The 17,903-nt window shown below is 33.8% G+C and overlaps 1 pseudogene across 1 annotated transcript; it reads left to right on the forward strand.

The window, feature by feature from the left end:
- Positions 1-13,291: 13,291 nt before the first annotated feature.
- Positions 13,292-17,568, forward strand: LOC308649482 (large ribosomal subunit protein mL42-like; annotated as a pseudogene). Its single transcript has 3 exons — positions 13,292-13,813; positions 16,416-16,465; positions 17,374-17,568. The product of its transcript is annotated as a large ribosomal subunit protein mL42-like (transcript).
- Positions 17,569-17,903: the final 335 nt, after the last annotated feature.

Genomic DNA, 17,903 nt, shown 5'->3' on the forward strand with positions numbered 1-17,903 from the left:
AATGCATATGCTGATCATTCAGACTTCCTGTACTTATGATCAGGGTTGGGGAAAAGACAAGGATTGTTTAATGTATATGGAAGAAGTAGACCTTTGAAGAACTCAACCGAAGTACTTGCACTCATATACATCTTCCATTTTGCACTGATAGCTGTTTTGTTATGGTGGTCTTGATATTTAGATATTCATCATTCATTTGAAATAACTGAAAGAATGGATCTTATGCATATCAAATTTTTCCTTATTAAAAATGAAGAATTAGTTTTATAATACCAAGAAAAAGAGTATACTAGCAATTTTCAAAAAAAATATTGTATACATTTCAATATCTCAAACATATGATGCAATATCATCTCAATTATTAAATTATAGTGGATAGATAGAAAGGATTTGGTTTTATTCAGATACAGAATAAAATATAGAAAGGTCTTAAGAATGTTCTACTGATTTTCTAGCATAACTGTGCCTTGTCCACCACCTACAGGAAATATGTAAGATTTGCACTGAACATAACCGCTTGTGTGGGTTATAGAAACAAATCTAATGTTCATTATGAGATTTGTAAAATAGAGACAATTTCATCTACCTAAAATAATTGTCATATAGTACTGATGGAATACGACTTCCAATATTATATACATGAAGTCAGATATCAATTAGAATCTAGCACAAATATTTGCAATTACTTAAACTTATCACTCAAATATATTTTAAACTCTACTTTCCTTTAATAAATTGGAGACAGCACAACTATATTTTCCTCTAACATCAAAATCTATTGTTATTAATTAAATATATCATTTGTGCTGTCAATAAATAGTTTACACAAGGAAAAAAAACCTGTCTTTCCTTTTTTTTCCTATCTAAACAAGGAAACTGAAACATAGATTAGAAAAACTTCCAAACCTGAACATTTTATTACCCAAAAAAAAAAAAAAAACCAGAAGATCTGAATTTTTCACCAAATATTTTTAGAAATTATCTTTCTAGGCCTCATAGCATCCCTGTAACAAAGTGAGTTGCTTTAATGGTTGAATCACCTCCTATGAGTAAACATTTTTAATACGAAACTCTGTACTTGTGGTGTTATTATTTTCTAACAATATTTATTATGAACACATTTTTAATGAGGAAATACCATGTTATGCTATATCAAAAACACCTAATCAGGGCTAAATCTATGCCTTCATTTGTTCTCAGTATTTGCCCTCTCCCTAATAAATCTCATTTAAAATTTCAGTTATATTCCAATGACTCCGAATTAATATCTGTAACAAAGATCTCACCTCTGAATATCTAAAAGACAACTTATAATTTATATGTGTATGTCTGAAAGGCATTTCAACTCAACATGCTCAAAGGTATTATGTTGTGTCTCCCAAACTTCAAGTGCACCTCTTTATTCTGTGGCATTATTGAAGTCATCCTTGGAAAACTCTCTACTTCCTTATTTAGTGCATCATCCAGATTGCCAATTTCACTGTAAAGTCACCCCCAATCTGTTCACTCCAGTCCATCTCCACTTCTGCAATTCTAGTGCAAATTATTAACACTCCACACGTGAGCAATTGCCTTAACTACCAAATTCATCTCCCTTCCACACCATTGCCTGTGTCCAGTTCACCACACAGCAGCCATGAACAAGAATGGTAATTTTGTTCTTCATTCTAACCAGAGGAAAAAGATAAAGGACCAAGTTATCTTCTCTCTTTGCCACAAACCAACAAAACTGGTAGTAAAAGTATACACATAATCTCTCTCTCTCTCTCTCTCTCTCTCTCTCACACACACACACACACACACACACACACACACACACACACATGCACACACAAAATAGGTTAGGCCAGCAATGAGAAAAAGAGGGGAAAAGAGGGCATTTGAGAAGTAATTTCAAGAAATACTGGGAAGAATGAAAAACGATAAACCAGTGCCTGATAAATAAGGCAATGGAAAGTGCTATCAAGTGCTCACATAGAAAAGGCAGAAGTAGCAAGATGTTCTGCCCCACAGAATCTGGGGAACTGAGAACTTTGAAGGGTTGATCAACTTGGAGAACAGAACTAAGGCATAGGCTAAAAATGGAGAGATTAATTGAAAGATTTCAAACAAAGCATGTCACCTTCCCCCAAACCCATCTCTTTCACCCATACGCTTTCTTAGATGGTTCAGCTGCTGCCTAAGATTTACCCCATCACAACTAGAGAGAGAAATAGAGAAGAGAAAAGAAGGAAGAAGGAAGGAAGGAGTAAAACCTGCCATTCTTCTCTATAAAATCTAACATGGTTCTTTGGAAGAAGCAGGGCAGCTTGTGTGGGAGTTGGAACTTTGACATTCAGGAGTCTAAAACTATAATATTTAGCTCCCACCCACATATCTTAGAACAAAGCTTGCTAGTGCAATAACAGCACCTGACAGAAACTCACCTGGTTTTTCTGTTACTGCTTTCATAGTGCAAACGGACAGCAAGAACCACCAAAAATGTGGAGGGAAAAAATGCAATATGAGAAAGCTCAAAATAAGCAAAAGTGACTCCAGAAAAAAGAGATAATTCATCAACACAGAAAAAAGAATAAAAGGAAGAAGGAAGGAAGGATGGATGGACAGATAGGTACCTTTCTGATGGTACCATCAAAGATATTTGGGAAGATATTTTTCTTATCTACAGAACAAACAAAAAGTACAAGTACAAGATGTTCTTAGAAATAAGAAAGCCAGGCTTAGTGGCACAGGCCTGTCATCACAGTGACTCAGAGGGTTGAGGCAGGAGGATCACAGGTTGAAGGTCAGCCTCACTCAGCAACTCAGCAAGCCTTGTCTCAAAATAAAAAGGGCTCAGGATGTAGCTCAGATGTGAAGCATCCCTGGGTTTAAGCCCCAGTACCCCCACAAAAAAAATCAGTATGTTCTTGCAAATTAAAATATTAATATTAAAAAATCTTCAGAATAATAAAATTAAATATGCAATAGAAAATATAAGAGAAAATGAGACATGGTTTACTTGCAGATGTCCAACTTTAGAGAGCACAGAATAAACAGGAAAAGGCGATAATAATAAATAAAAATAGAAGAAATCTCCTGCAGCTAAAATGCTTCTTACATGGAAGCCAGCAAATTGAAAACATGCATGCCGACACAGTGGCGCATCTCTGTAATCCCAGCAGCTCAGGAGGCTGACACAGGAGGATCACAAGTTCAAAGCCAGGCTCAGCAAAAGTGAGGTGCCAAGCAAATCAGTGAGACACTGTCTCTAAATAAAATACAAAATAGGGCTGAAGATGTGGCTCGGTGGTCGAGTGCCCATGAGTTGAATCCACGGTACAACAACAACAACAAATTTAAAGCATCCATGATGTATCTGATTCAATAGCTAAAAGAAAGACATAGGCTGAGATATATCATTATAAAACTTCAAAACTATAAATATAAAACATACAAATATAATTTATAAATAAGTTTTCCAGTGTGGAGATAAAAAACAAATTCCCTAAAAAAAAAAAAAAAACAGACTATCATCAGAATTACCAGCAGTACTAGATATCAGGGAAAATCATGAAAGGATGTTTTCAAAATTTTGAGGGAAAATAATTTTTCACCCAGCAAAGTCATTCACCAAATATGAGAGCTGGAAAAAATCAATATCTTCTGACATGTAAGTAATGAGTAAGTTCAGTTATTATAGTGCTTTCTGATTAAATTTCTTTAGAATTGATGTAACATATTCATCAAAAGGAGGGAATACACTAAGAAAGAGGAAAGTTCAAAAAAATAATGAATCCTCTTCAGAAGAGCAATAGTGAGTCCCAGGATGACAGCAGGGTGGATCAGGAAGTTGGAGAGCTCCAAGCAGGAACAAGGTGGCAAAAAGACCTACAATACCAGGGACTTGTGACAGGAAGTTCTAATAAAATTTAAAATCCAAGAAAGATAGATGATGCAAGAGAAAAAAAAATAGAAACTACAAGAAAAAAAAACAGATATAAAAGAAAGGAAATACAAATATAATGCATTCCTAACATTATATTTCAACAATACTTACAGGATCATAATAGTGTTAACACTCTGTTGAATTTTGTACTTTAGAATCAACTTACAGAGAAAGTATGAAAGTCTTGTGGCTATAGAGTAGAATGCAGTGGTGTGAACCTCATTAAAAGTGAAAGGTCAAGAGGACTGGGGATGTGGCTTTGTTGTCTGGAGGTAGAAACGAAGAAGGGAAAGTAGAACTGACCAGATAAGCAGGGAGGCTGCTCCTGTAGCACAGAGTGGAAAGAAAAGACACTCTCCACAGTTGGAAAAACGAGAGGTCGAGGTAGCATAAAACTGAAAATGGCAGGAACTAAAGTGATTCTATAGAAGACAGATTTTCTTATTAAAACAAATTGCAAGATCAGGATATAGGAGAGCTTGGTAAAAATGAGCTAAATCTTCATCTATCATTGCAAGAAGCCAATAAAGAACCTTCACAATTGGTAAATCTAGGAATACAAAAGATAAGAATATTTTGAAGATACCTTAGTGGTATGCTGGTTGTGTGACAGCTAAGATAAACCACTGTGCATCATTTACTTCATCTATAAAATGAGAATAATAGCGGTACATGTTCATTTTGTGTGGCCTCTTCATGTTTATTAGGAACATTAAATAAGTCAATATATGTAAGTCACTTATAATGTGGTCTGGTGCATTATGAGTGCCACATACAAATAATAAATATAAATATATATACCAATGTCTCTTGATGAGTGATATGGTGGAGATGGGGAAAGCAGTTACAGGGCTCTTAATTTTCATTAGTCACCTTTCTTATTATTTTTTGTTCTAACAAAAGATATGTGTTGCTTTGATTACCAAAAAAAAAAAAAAACTTTTTTAAAATATTGAAAAGAGTCAATTCCAAAACCTAGAGATGCCAAATTTACATTTATCCCACATTTTTTCCTTTTGGTGCTCCCAGCTTCACCCAGGTCTTCACACATCATGCCTGCTGGGGAAGTATTCTACTACCAAGTGAGCTACATCCCCAGCCCCATCCCATGAGTTTTTAAGCTCTGCTATAGAACTAATTTAAAAATCTACAAAAAGTAAAATTGAATTAAAGCATTAAACATGAGTGCTATTAAATAAAAAAAAATTAATTTACCATAAATCTCTTTAATTAAATTGATCAATTTAATTAAACTTGAAATTTTTAATATAAATTCATTTTGGAATAAAATTTTATTTGTTGAAGTTCCAAAGATAACAGAAAGTGTTCCTAAATATTCTCCATCCTGTTTCCCCTTATCTTATTTTTTACAGTGTCAAGATATATTTGTTAATAACAAAAGACCAACATTTGTTCACTACTATTAAATAAACTACAGCTTCATTCACATTTTATGTTTTCTAACTTCAATATATCTTATTGTATTCTAAGATCCAAGTCAGAATATCACACTACCTATAGTAATTTTGTTTCTCGAGTCGAATTCATTTTGTGCCAGTTTCTCTGTTTCCCTTAATATTTTTTCTTGATGTTGGCAGGCTTGGGGAGGACTGGTCTTGTCATTTCTAAAGCATCTTTGAAGTTTATTTTGCCTGATTTTAATACTCAATGGATTCATGCTTATAAAAACAGAATTTCAGACATTTTATTGATTTCTATAACATAGTTATTAATGTAAATAAAACATTAAATATTATAATGTGCTGTACTTGTTTCCTAACATCTCAGAAGGGACCATGTGTTTTTAATTTAAGAGAATAATTTTTTAAAGTATTTAATGATATAAAAACCATAATATAGAAATATTCTGAACTTCCAATATCCTAGTGAATCATTTAAATAAATAGGAGAAATCATATGCCTTTAACATCTGTATACTTTTTTTGTAAAATTATACCTTCAAGAGAAGCACTTGCTATGTGTTCATATTTTATTTATATTGTAAGTATATATCACAGTTTCCTTTTAAAAAATTTTATGAGCTTGTTATAAATATAAATAATAGGCCATTGTGTATAGTCATACCTGAAGTGAACAGTATTTAGTCAGTTTCAGTATTATTATTATTTTTTTTTAGAATACAACATACACTAGTATGGCAATATGTAAAACAGTGGATGTGTAACCGATGTGATTCTGCAATCTGTATACTGGGTAAAAATGGGAGTTTCATTATTTTTTATTTAAAAAAATAACATTAAGGAAAGGAAGAAAATCTGATCTTAGGAAATGCAACACTCTAAAATACATTCAATAACATAGCTTTTCTAATAATGAGAAATTCTAATGGAAATTAATAAATTAATCATATTAAATGACACTAGGGGCCTAGAGAAAGTGGAAACTAGGAAATTAATCACATTCAATGCCATTTGGGATCTTTGAAAATCAGGTTCAGGTTTCTAGTAGACATTTCTCTTAGAGGTGGTCTTTTTCTTCTTGTATTTACAGATCACAGAAGTAACAAATAATGACCACTAGAGGGAGCCAGAGGCACAGGCCAGAGGATAAATGTCAGCAACTATGTTTGGGGAATAGCCATAAGGAATGAATCAGGAAGATCAAAATAAAAAAGTCGTTATTTATTTTTTCTATCGCTCATAATATAAGAAAGAAATAAAATAAGTATCCATAAATGTATTATGAGTACCATAAAAACACAATAATTTTTCTTGGGATATGTCATGAAAAATGTTTATAAGGAAATAAGCTTTGTGACGGATCTTGGAGAATGGTAAAAGATCAGTAAATATAAACGCAGAGGTCAAGATGAATAACACTGAGGCAGGAAGAAATAATTGTGCTGAAGCGAGAGATAAATATGAAAGAGTATCTGGAAATTGTGTACCTTGTCAGACGATAAAGATTCCTTCCCTACAATAGATTCCTTCCCTACAATATTCATAACAGACTCTGTCTTTTGGTAAACCTCTTTTATCTTTCTGTAGACTTGAAGAGGAAGATTGAAAACTGCAATTACCAATCTTCACTCTGCTTATTTTATCATTTATAAAAAAATTAAAATTGTACTAATTCATAGGGGTATAATGAAATTAAGCAAGTTAATAAAGACAGAGAATTTGTAACTGTTCCTGGAGCATATTAAATACTATAAAGATGCTTCTTCTTGTTGATGCCACTGTTGGTTATTTGGTATCCATTCAAATACTCTGTTCTTTCCATGAAGAGTTTTCTAATCTCTCCAATCCACTCTGATCTTTCATTTCACTATACTCAAATTCAATTTTACCTAGACAATATTTAATATTTCTCCAATTATTTTGTATGTCTTCATGTTGTACCTTCACTAGCTCATATTTTTCTTGGTAGGGACCATCGAATACTGGATACTCATTTGATGTGTCCATGGAATCAATAAAATTGAGGTCAGCTAATGGACAGTGAAAGAATGTCATACATATTTTAAAAATGAAAAAGTAAATAGCATGAGATGTAATTACCCATTAGCTAATGGAAAGTGAACATTATAAATAAGCTCAGGAGACATCTGAGCAAACATGCTCAAATAAACACAGCATTTTACTATTTCAACATTATTCAGTAGTATCAGGGAACATTTATTTGACATCTACAATTTCCTATACATTTACTCACAATAAATTTGAAAATAAATTTATTTAGAATTTTACAACAATCTTAGAGGGTTTTGTAAATAATTGAGGTTCATAGAGTACATTTTTGTTAATGTGATAAAGTTAAGATTTAAATCTATGTTTACCAAACTTCAAGTATGTACTGTTTTGCCTATTACATCTTCTGCTGATATAAATAAATTGGAGAAAAATAATTTTCATTTTTTAGATTAAGATGGCATATAATTATAGAGTGAACAAATAAAATGAAAACAAGAAAAACAAAAATGAAGTAGGAAGGGTGGATGTGATCAAAACATGTATATGAGTTTATGAAAATGTCACAGTGAAACCCTTAATTTATACAATTAATGTGAGTTTATAAATAATGTTTACAAATAATGTATTACATAAAAATCTGCTCTTTTTGCTTATCATTTTCCAACAAATGTTTATTAAGCACCTATACTGTTCGAAGCACACTTCTAGAATTTTGGATTTACATCTGTGAAAAAGCAAAGATCCCTATTCTTGAAAAAAATTATGAGTGTGTGGGATGGGACATTGAGATAGTTGTAGTATTGAATAGGTTCATCAAGATAGGCCTTATGGAAAATATTACATTTGAGCGAAGACTAAGGGGATTTTTATCTCTAGGAAATATAGGCAAATAGTATTCCAGACGGAGGAAGCTGTCATTAAAAAAATTTCTAGGGAAATATGCTCCTGACATGTTTAAAGAACAATAAAGAGTCCACTCTATCTGGACAGAAATGAGAGTAGTAAGAGAGAAGCTGGAGGGGTGAGGGTACAGGTCATGGAGAGACTAATCAGGTAGGCTCTTATAGGCATTAAAAGTTGTTTCTTGGAGGCAAATGAGGACCTTTTGCAGAGTGAGCATAGGAGTGACATCTTCTGATGTACAGTTTCAATTTAAAGTAAATAACATAATGTCATGCAATTATTTATTTAATTCAAAAGCAGGAAGCTAGCAAAGAGGAAAAATTGGTTTCACCTCTAAAACATCCAGGTCAATTTTTTTCCTTAGGTTATCAAGGACTTATTGCATATTCATTAAACTCTTCTTTAATTAATGACAAATATCACACAGATAATTCTAATTTTAATATAGGTAAATAATTCTTGGCTCACCTAGGGCAAGAATAATGCTTTAATATCTAATCGCTAATTTTTTGTTATTAAATACAAATATTAATAATAATTTAAAATGTGTATTAATTTATCCAGTCATTATAAATCAACTATCATAATAAAATATTTTGGTTAAACTTGTTCTAATATGCATAATAGTTGGGCTTTGGGGATGTCTGGAGAATTTGGTGTAGTTTGAAATCATGAACCTCCTGCAGAGCATACATGAGCAGTCTTAACTACAGAAGTTTCCAGTAATAACAGTGTGCAAGGGAGAGAGAGAGAACAGGAAGAACCAGGACTAAAACTGGCTACAGACCAGATGGGAGTGAACACTGGCAGATCCGGTGTTCGCTGTGTATGGCGAACTTCTCTACTGAGGACAGCACTGACAGATAACCCAAGGCAGGGAAGCCAAATAGGCTGCTACATTGTTCACCTACTATATTAGTGTGCTAGAGTTACTAGGTGGATTAAACAACACAAATCTATGTTCTCACAATTCTGGAGATTAAAATCCAAGATCAAGGTGTTGGCAAGTCTGGTTTCCTCTAAGGCACCTTTTGTTGGCTCCCAACTAGCTGTCTTTTCCTTATGTTCTCACATAGTCACCCCTTGCTCTGTGTGTTGTCTGTATTGTATGCTCTTCCAGTCATATTGGATTCAATACATCCACATATCCTACTGATATTAAGAAATTGGAGAAAAATAATTTTCAATTTTTAGATTAAGATGGCATATAATTATAGAGTGAACAAATAAAATGAAAACAAGAAAAATAAAAATGAAGTAGGAAGGGTGGATATGACCTTGAAGGACCTCATCTCCAAGTATGGTCACATTTTGAAGCACCAGGGTGAAGATTTCAACATATGAATTTTTATGCAGCATGAATCAGCCTAAAACACCTTGCATCAAGATCCAAATGATCTATCTGGTTGAAACAAGACTCAGGTCTGGAGTACTCAGTTACCTAATTAAGCTCTAGGTAAAACAGGAGACCCAAAATAGGTTTTTGTTTGTTTGTGGGAGTAGCATATTTGTTATTACAGATTTTGGTAATTTAAAAATTGTCAAAACAGTTATCCTGGAAAAAGCAGCATTTTGTTGTACTTTCTTGTATTTATTATAATAGTCTTAATTTTCAACTGGCCCCTAAAGTCAGTCTGCCTGTGACAAACCACGTGTAAGAGCTAAGAGAGCAGCCAAGCCAAGTGGGTATACACTGGAGGCCCAAATCTGCACCAAATCAGAAAACTGCAGCCCAGTTATAGGCTTGAGAAGAGAAAGAGAAGCAAAGGGAAGGCTACCACTTTGGACTGGGGATGGCAAGCACTTATTCCAGACACATCAGATACAGGAGACTTGAGACACCAGGTTTCATCCATCAAAGAATAGGCCCATCATAAGATAAATCCTAAACAACATAGTGGAAAGACATAGGCTTCAAAGTGGAAATGTTTTGCACGCTCCCAGTATCCTCTCATATGTACATACATATTTCCATACGTAAACATGCTGATTTGTGAGCCTGTGGGAATATGACCAAAATTCTTTGGATCTCAATGCCCGTAAATATCTCCATAAATATTAGCTGATTTTCTCCTCTTGCAGTTGAGTAAATCTACAGGAGATAGTTACCATAAATTATTAATTCAACTAGTGAAAAACAAAACATAAAGAAATTAGTCCAAAACAGATATAGAATATATCTTCAGCTACCAATTCCCAAAAGTTACAAGTAAGATTTAGTTTCCTGATGTTGCAATAATGGTTATGAAAATACCAAAGAATAAAGGTATTTTCTTTCATTTCTATCCAATGGTGAAATCTCCACTGAGCACCAAATATCAGATTCTTTTGTCAAGCTTAAATATTTGCTATTGCCATAGAAGCATGATGTTGACATTTCTGGTTGCTAGGAGCATGATAGCCTTGGATGCATATACAATAGCTTTCTCTTGGCTCAAATAGGGGAATTTTTTTTAACCAGTGTTACTTTCTTTTTGTATGCTGGTAATAATGGAAAATATAGATTTTCTATGTAAATCATACATGAAGATCTGAATTCACTAATCCAAAGAAATAAAAGCACCAATATTTAAGGATTTAAGCTTGAGATTTCTTTCTTTCAGCCAGTCTTTCTCTTTCTTTCTTTCTTTCTTTCTTTCTTTCTTTCTTTCTTTCTTTCTTTCTTTCTTTCCTTCCTTCCTTCCTTCCTTCCTTCCTTCCTTCCTTCCTTCCTTCCTTCCTTCTCTCTCTCTCTCTCTCTCCCTCCCTCCCTCCCTCCTTTCCTTACTTCCTTCCTACCTTCTTTACCCTCTTTCTTTCTCTCTCCTTTTTTTTTTCAGGATCTTTAAGTGTAAATAAATGCTGGGCATGATAGTACATGCCTGTACACTAGCATCTGGGGAGGCTGAGGTAGTAAGAGGATCACAAGTACAAAGCCAGCCTCAGCAACTTAGTGAGGCCTTAAGCAACTTAGGGAGACCCTATCTCAAAATAAAAAATACAAAGGGCTAGGGATGTGGTTCAGGGGTTAAGTGCCCCTGGATTTAATCCCCTGTGGGAGGGGTGTAAATAATTAAATAAATAAGCTCCTTGAAATGAAACAAATGTCCATCAGTAGCCTGGATATATTCTGCTCTAAACACATTGTGGAGCACCATGAAATTATTAAAAGGAGTAAATTATAATTGTGCCAATTGAAAGAATTTTCACCAAGTGTTGTCAAATGAGAAAAGCAAAATTCATCAAAATATATATATCAATGTTCATGGCAACACCATTTATAACAGCCAAAAAATGGAAGCAACTAGCATGTCCATTGACAGATAAAAGGATAACAAAATTCAGTGGGGTGTGTGTGTGTGTGTGTGTGTACATATAGGATTCTACCCTATAAAGAAAGAAAATTATAAAACATGCTACAACATGGTTGAATCTTGGGGACATTATGGCAAGTGAAATAAGCCATTCTCCAAAATGAATACTGTATGAACAGATATATATGAGACACAGATATATGTGAGTAATCTAATTTATAAAGTCAGAAAGTAAATGGTGGTTTCCGGAGACTGGGGGAGTGGAGAAATGGTAGTTGTCATGAGAATACAGTTTTACATTTATAATATTAAAAGAGTTTTGGAGATTGTTTACACAAAAATATGAATGTACTGAACTACTAAATTGAACACTTAAAAATAATTAACATAGCCAGGCCTAGTGGTGCAAGTCTGTACTTCCAGTGATTTGGAAGGTTGAGTCAGGAAGATCATAAATTCAAGGATAGACCCAGCAATTTAGCGAGGTCCTAAGCAACTTAGACTCTCTATCAAAATAAAAAAAAAAATTAAAAAGCTGGGAATGTGGCTCATTGGTTAAATACCCCTGGGTTCAATCCCCAGTACCAAAAAAAAAGTTAACATAGTGAATTTTATACAATATATATTTACCACAATTAAAAGTAAATATAGATTTTTTTTTTAGGCAAGTGCAGTGATGCACATTTGTGGTCCTAGCTACTCTGTAAGAGTAGACAGGAAGATCACTTAAGCCCAGATGTTCAAGACCAATCTATGTAACATAGTAAGACTCCACCTCAGAAAAAAATTGTGAAATACCTGTGCATAAAAATAATCCACAAAACCATCTACATGTATGTGAATATATATATGTGTGTATATATACATATATATGTATATGTGTGTGTTTGTGTGTATATATATATATATATATATATATATATATATATATATATATATCTGGTATTAGATTACCAATTATGTCAAAGTTGAAAGGATGCCACCAGGTGTCAAATGAGGTAATTTGTACAAATGTTTGGTAGGTTGTTCCAGTAGATCAAGAAAATAAATGGTATAGAACTTATACGGAGGAAATGGGAGTTCTTCACAGAGTGATGTTAGGAGGTCTTTATCATAAGAGATTGGAAATATATCTTGGAATATATCCTTAACCACTAATATATGAAAGGTGCCATGCAATTAAACCTACAATCCAGCACTGAAATTCAGTTTTCCATCTAACTGAACTCATAGTTCAATGTAAGGATCTGTTTTGTTGCTTCAATCTGGAGAATTTTGCCAGATTTACATTCTTGATGACTAATCTAAGCCAATTTGACTATTTCAGTGATTGGATTTTTTGTAGTCCCAAAGAATCAGAATGAGTGAAAGTCCACTCATTTTCTTTTCACAACGGTACCATCAAGTAGAAGAACTAAGAATCAGTTGCTATTTTGCCACAGTTACAAAGATATGTTACCAAAAATATGCAAAAAGTTATTACCCCATTCTATAAACCAGGTGAAGTACACTGATGTCACAATGTTCCAACATTAGGTCTCAGCAAATGTTCAAGAGAGTTGGTAAAATCTAGATGTATTACTTTCATACTCTAGAGCAGTTCTCTGCCTAGAACCCAGGATTTTAGAAGGTGGTCTCCTGGAATAAAAATTGGTGTGCCTAGAAGCAGATTTTAAAGGTGGTTGCTCTTCAGAACATCTTTCATCATATGGTCTGATCATCTTTATAACACCATGGCAGAGATAGCATTCAAATGGATGATATCAAAGAGAATTCTCTGGAAGCATTTATTTCCAGTTCAAAACAGTGCTTTTTCTGGTGTTTGTCATAAATCCACATTTTCTTCTCTTCCAGATGCCTATAATTGCAAAGTAGAGCTTGCTTTGACATCTGATGGCAGGACATTAGTATGGTGTCCTATTCTGTGGATATCCCATATGAACATACACAACCTATTCCTCAACCAGATCCTGTGCACAGTAAGGAAGAAACACATGATCAAGTGCTAAAAACCAGATTAGAAGAAAAAGATGAACACCTTGAGCAAGGACCCATGATAGAAAAATTTAGCAAAATGTTCTTCACTACTAAACATCATTGGTATCCTCATGGACAGTATCATAGATGTCGAAAGAATCCAAACCAAAAGACAGATGATATTGAGACTCCTGGGAGAATCAAAGAAAAATGTTATCTGGTGTCTCATTTGCCATTTGAGAAAATGCAATCTAGCGTATTCACTAATATGTTATTTGGTAATATAATAAAATGTCTTTTCATATATTAAAAAAAAGAAAGAAATATGCCCCTCTATCACTTGGGATCTAGCACTCAGTGTTGGCATCCTACAGTTCTTAACATCACTCCATCTCCTATGCCTTTGAAATACAAGATTTTAGGTTACTCTACTTTCTATCCATGCCAGAGACAAAACTGTTTCAGAGTAAAAGAGAGTTTATTTTTTGAAGCATTTAATCCATTTGATTTTCTTTCAAAATATTAAATTTAAAATATGATATTTATGTGAATAGTTTTTAAAAATTAAAATTTATTAAATATAATTTATTGAATTTTAATTTTGTAACAATTCTGAATATAACTTAAAATATGAACATACCTAATTTTTCAACATTCAACATTTATTTTTAATAATTTTAGAAAATAGATTGGTTTTTTAAACACATTTGTGCTTTGAGTGCAATCACATTTTTAATAGATTGATCAATAACATCCATACAACACAGATTATGTAACAATTTTGATGATGACAGCCTAATCAGTGACTTTGTTGAAATAAAGTCAAGAAAAAATAAGTATATGGAATAAACATGATTTAATAATTATGTCTTTATTCATTAATGATTTTAAACATCACTGTTCCATTAACAGAATACCAGACAATAATAATTAAATTTGATCTTCTTGGATATTTTACCAAACATGTCTTTTTTCTTTTTCTTTTTTGTGCTGCTGATCAAACCCAAGGACCCATGCTACCAGCATTCACTCTACCACATCCCTAACCTATTATGTCTTATGAAAACTATGGCAAAAAAAATTGTAGGAGAGCCTCCATTTTTACTTTCGCCCAGATCACCCAAATGCTTTGATTAAGAGGATAAGAATCCTAAGGTCAGGGACAAGGGCACCTTCAGAAGAAGGGTGTTATTGCTCAAGTATCAGGATTCCCAGTTTAGTCCAAAGTGGAGGTGAACACTGTTCTTAGTAAACACAAATATCCTGAACTTCACTCATTTCACACACAAATTCATTTTCACATATATTATCCTAATTAACAAAACTTTGATGCTGATTTTAAATGCTTTCAGAGAGTAGGAATTTGATACATCTTTCAAATGCTAACCAATTGCCTCTGGAGTCTGTATTCTTAATTAGAGTATTTCAACCATTAACTATCCCCAGGGTGCAAATTACAATTAAGGGTCACACTACATATTACTGTTTAAGTAGGAGTATTTTAGAGTAAATTATAGCAAATCTAACAATCACCACGTATAAGGGCTGTATAAAGCAAGAGTTCTGTCATTAATTAGCAAGTCTTTAATGTGTCCCAGCGAGTCCTTGATTCAGACTTTGATCTAAAAGGTCAGAAGTCATTCAGTTCTATCCTGGCCTTTTCAAGGAAAAGGAAGCTTGCCTAAATGGATGGTTAGCACTTATCTGTGTATTCATTGATTTATTCAACTAATACTTATTGAGTTTAATGTATACAAAACACTGTGATAGCTTTGTAGGTGAATGGATGTAATTATGACAGTCTTTATATTAAAAGTATTTTCATAGTCCAGTATAAAAAGGCACATACATTTCAATATGATGTAATAAGTGCTATAATAAAGAATACCAAGGAAGATTTCACCAAAGAGATGAGATCTGCATGCAACTGTCCTTGAACGTTAAGGAGGAATTTAGGGTATAATGGGGAACTAGAAGGGCTCTCCAGGAGAGGCAACAGTGGTGGAAATATACAGAGGTGTGAAAGAATGTGACTTGTAAAATAACAGCAGTGAAGCAGTCAGGTGTGGCTCAGGCTAAGGTGTGAAGAGTGCTGGACCATGACTCGAATAGTAGGTAGTATCAGAACACTGAAGGTCTTTCATGCCATCTTAAAGGTTTAGACTTAGTTCTGGAAATTATGGGAAGCCACTGAATGACTTCAAAGAGAAGATAAGGTTTTCAGATTTGTGTTTTAGAAAGGTATCTGTAGGATTGTGGAGAAAAATGTCAGTTCGTTGAGTTTCACTCTGTGAAGTAAGTATAGGAGGTATTTTCACTCACATTTGATGTAAGAGGCACTAGATCTGGTAAATACCATTCCAAAATGGAGAAAAATCAACACATTGTCCAGAAAGGAATGTAGGTAGAAACCTCTGTGTAGTTCATCTTTGGCTTCAGTCTTCTTATCCTTGAAAATAATTATTAATCACTAAGTCTGGTTACACTGTTGATACCAGATTTTTGCATAATTGATTGGATCAGAATCTGAATCAGGTACTTTGAAGCTTCAATGATTGGATGGTTGTGGGGATTGAATAAGAGCCGTAAAGCCCTTGTCATATATACAAACTAATCAAATAGCACTTCCTTTATTACTTGTATCCCTTCATACATCTGATTTTGTTTCAGCGAATAAGCCAGTGCTGAACACAAAGTCAGTATTCAATCAATATGTGCTCATTGGAAATTATGTACATTTTTAAAAAATAGACTATTTTACATATACCTAGGTAGGAAACTAATTCTATAGTGAATTATCTTTATTTGCAAATCTTATTTTTTGCTGACTATTGTAAAAGCTAAAAGTTTAATTTTGCACAATTCTTCATACTTTCAAAGAATTTTTCAGCTATATTCCTGCCCTGGGCAATCACGACTACTGGCCACAGGTAAGTGTGACATCAATTTCCAGAAATGCTTAGAAAATTTTTCCCATCCCTAGTATCAAAATTATGACAATAGCTAGCTAGGAGTAGGGAGCAGGAATGGGTCTTATGGAAGCAGAATGTATTCTTTGTGATAAACGTCAAAGAAAGCAGGACAAATGCTTTGGGGACTTTAAAAGGATATTTTAAATAATTCATAGAAAGTTATGTCAATAGTGAGTTTTTCAGAAGCAAATTACCCAGTATGTAGATAATTAATTCCTATCTATCTGGTTTGTAGATAATTAACCCCTGTTTTCCTTTACAATTCTCTAGTTTCTCCATTTTTTGGAATAATTTTCTTGTTCATTTGCATTCCCATGGCAGAGTTAGAAAAGAAGATTAATGTTGTCACATATTTGTATTTTTCAGAATTTCTATTAGGCATATAGAGATCTATACTCTCTGATTGTGATTAAAAACAAAAAACATAAAATGCTATTAACAATCAAAAAGGGAGATCTAATGTTCAAATCCATTTTATCTAATTAAGATGTGATTCACAACAGAAACCATGTTAGATTATTTATTGCCTAATGTAGCCCTGGCCCCACCACTCAGTGTGGCTATTTGTTAAGGTACCTGTGCATAACAGCTTGTGGTTACAAGTTAGAGTATTGTAGAATTGTAGATTTGTGTAGATGTAAGATGTCTCAGAGATTACTGTTTAGTTAAGGGCTTGGCAAACTGGCCTGTGATTCAGATTTGGTTCATTGTATGTATTTTACTGGAACACACTATGTTTCCATTCTTTCTCTCTTTTTAAAAAATTGTCTGTGGTTGCTTTTGTGCTATATCAGCAGAACAGAATGGTTGTCACAGACAACATATTAACCATAAGCCTGGTGGATATACTGTCCTTTCCTTTATAGAATAGTGTGCTGACCCTGGTCTGGATCAACTCTCCATTTATAGATAAGAAAACTGAGGCCCAGAAACGTGGAGTTGCTTTTCTGAGTGCTCACAAGCACTTAGTTGCAGATCCCACGATCTGGATCTTTTTATCCCTGTCCAGTGTCTGTTTGGAGCCACATCCTTTCATATATCCCTTGTTCTTGCCAGACTGACACATTCAGCATTTCCTAAATGTGATTTACTTTGTCCACATTTCTCCCTCTACTTAGAATATCTTTTCCATCTGTGTCAGTGGATAGCAAGTGGAAGTTTTGATTAATTTAGCTATCTAAACTGAGTAGAGTGATTTTGAAAAGTTGTATTGTTGGACAAACTTTATTTTCAAGTGACATCTTGGTTTTGGCCTGCAATCTTGAGCTAACAGTATGTGAGTCTTTGTGAACCAGCCTCTCAGCCAGTGGTCACTCCACGGAGCCACTAAGTGGGTGCTTCCTGGCCACAACGTCATCTTCAGATCCCACGTGTCTACAACCCAGGCCCTAGGGCA

The sequence above is a fragment of the Spermophilus citellus genome, assembly GCF_964194105.1.
Source record: "Spermophilus citellus genome assembly, chromosome: 5".
Classification (NCBI taxonomy): Eukaryota; Metazoa; Chordata; class Mammalia; order Rodentia; family Sciuridae; genus Spermophilus; species Spermophilus citellus.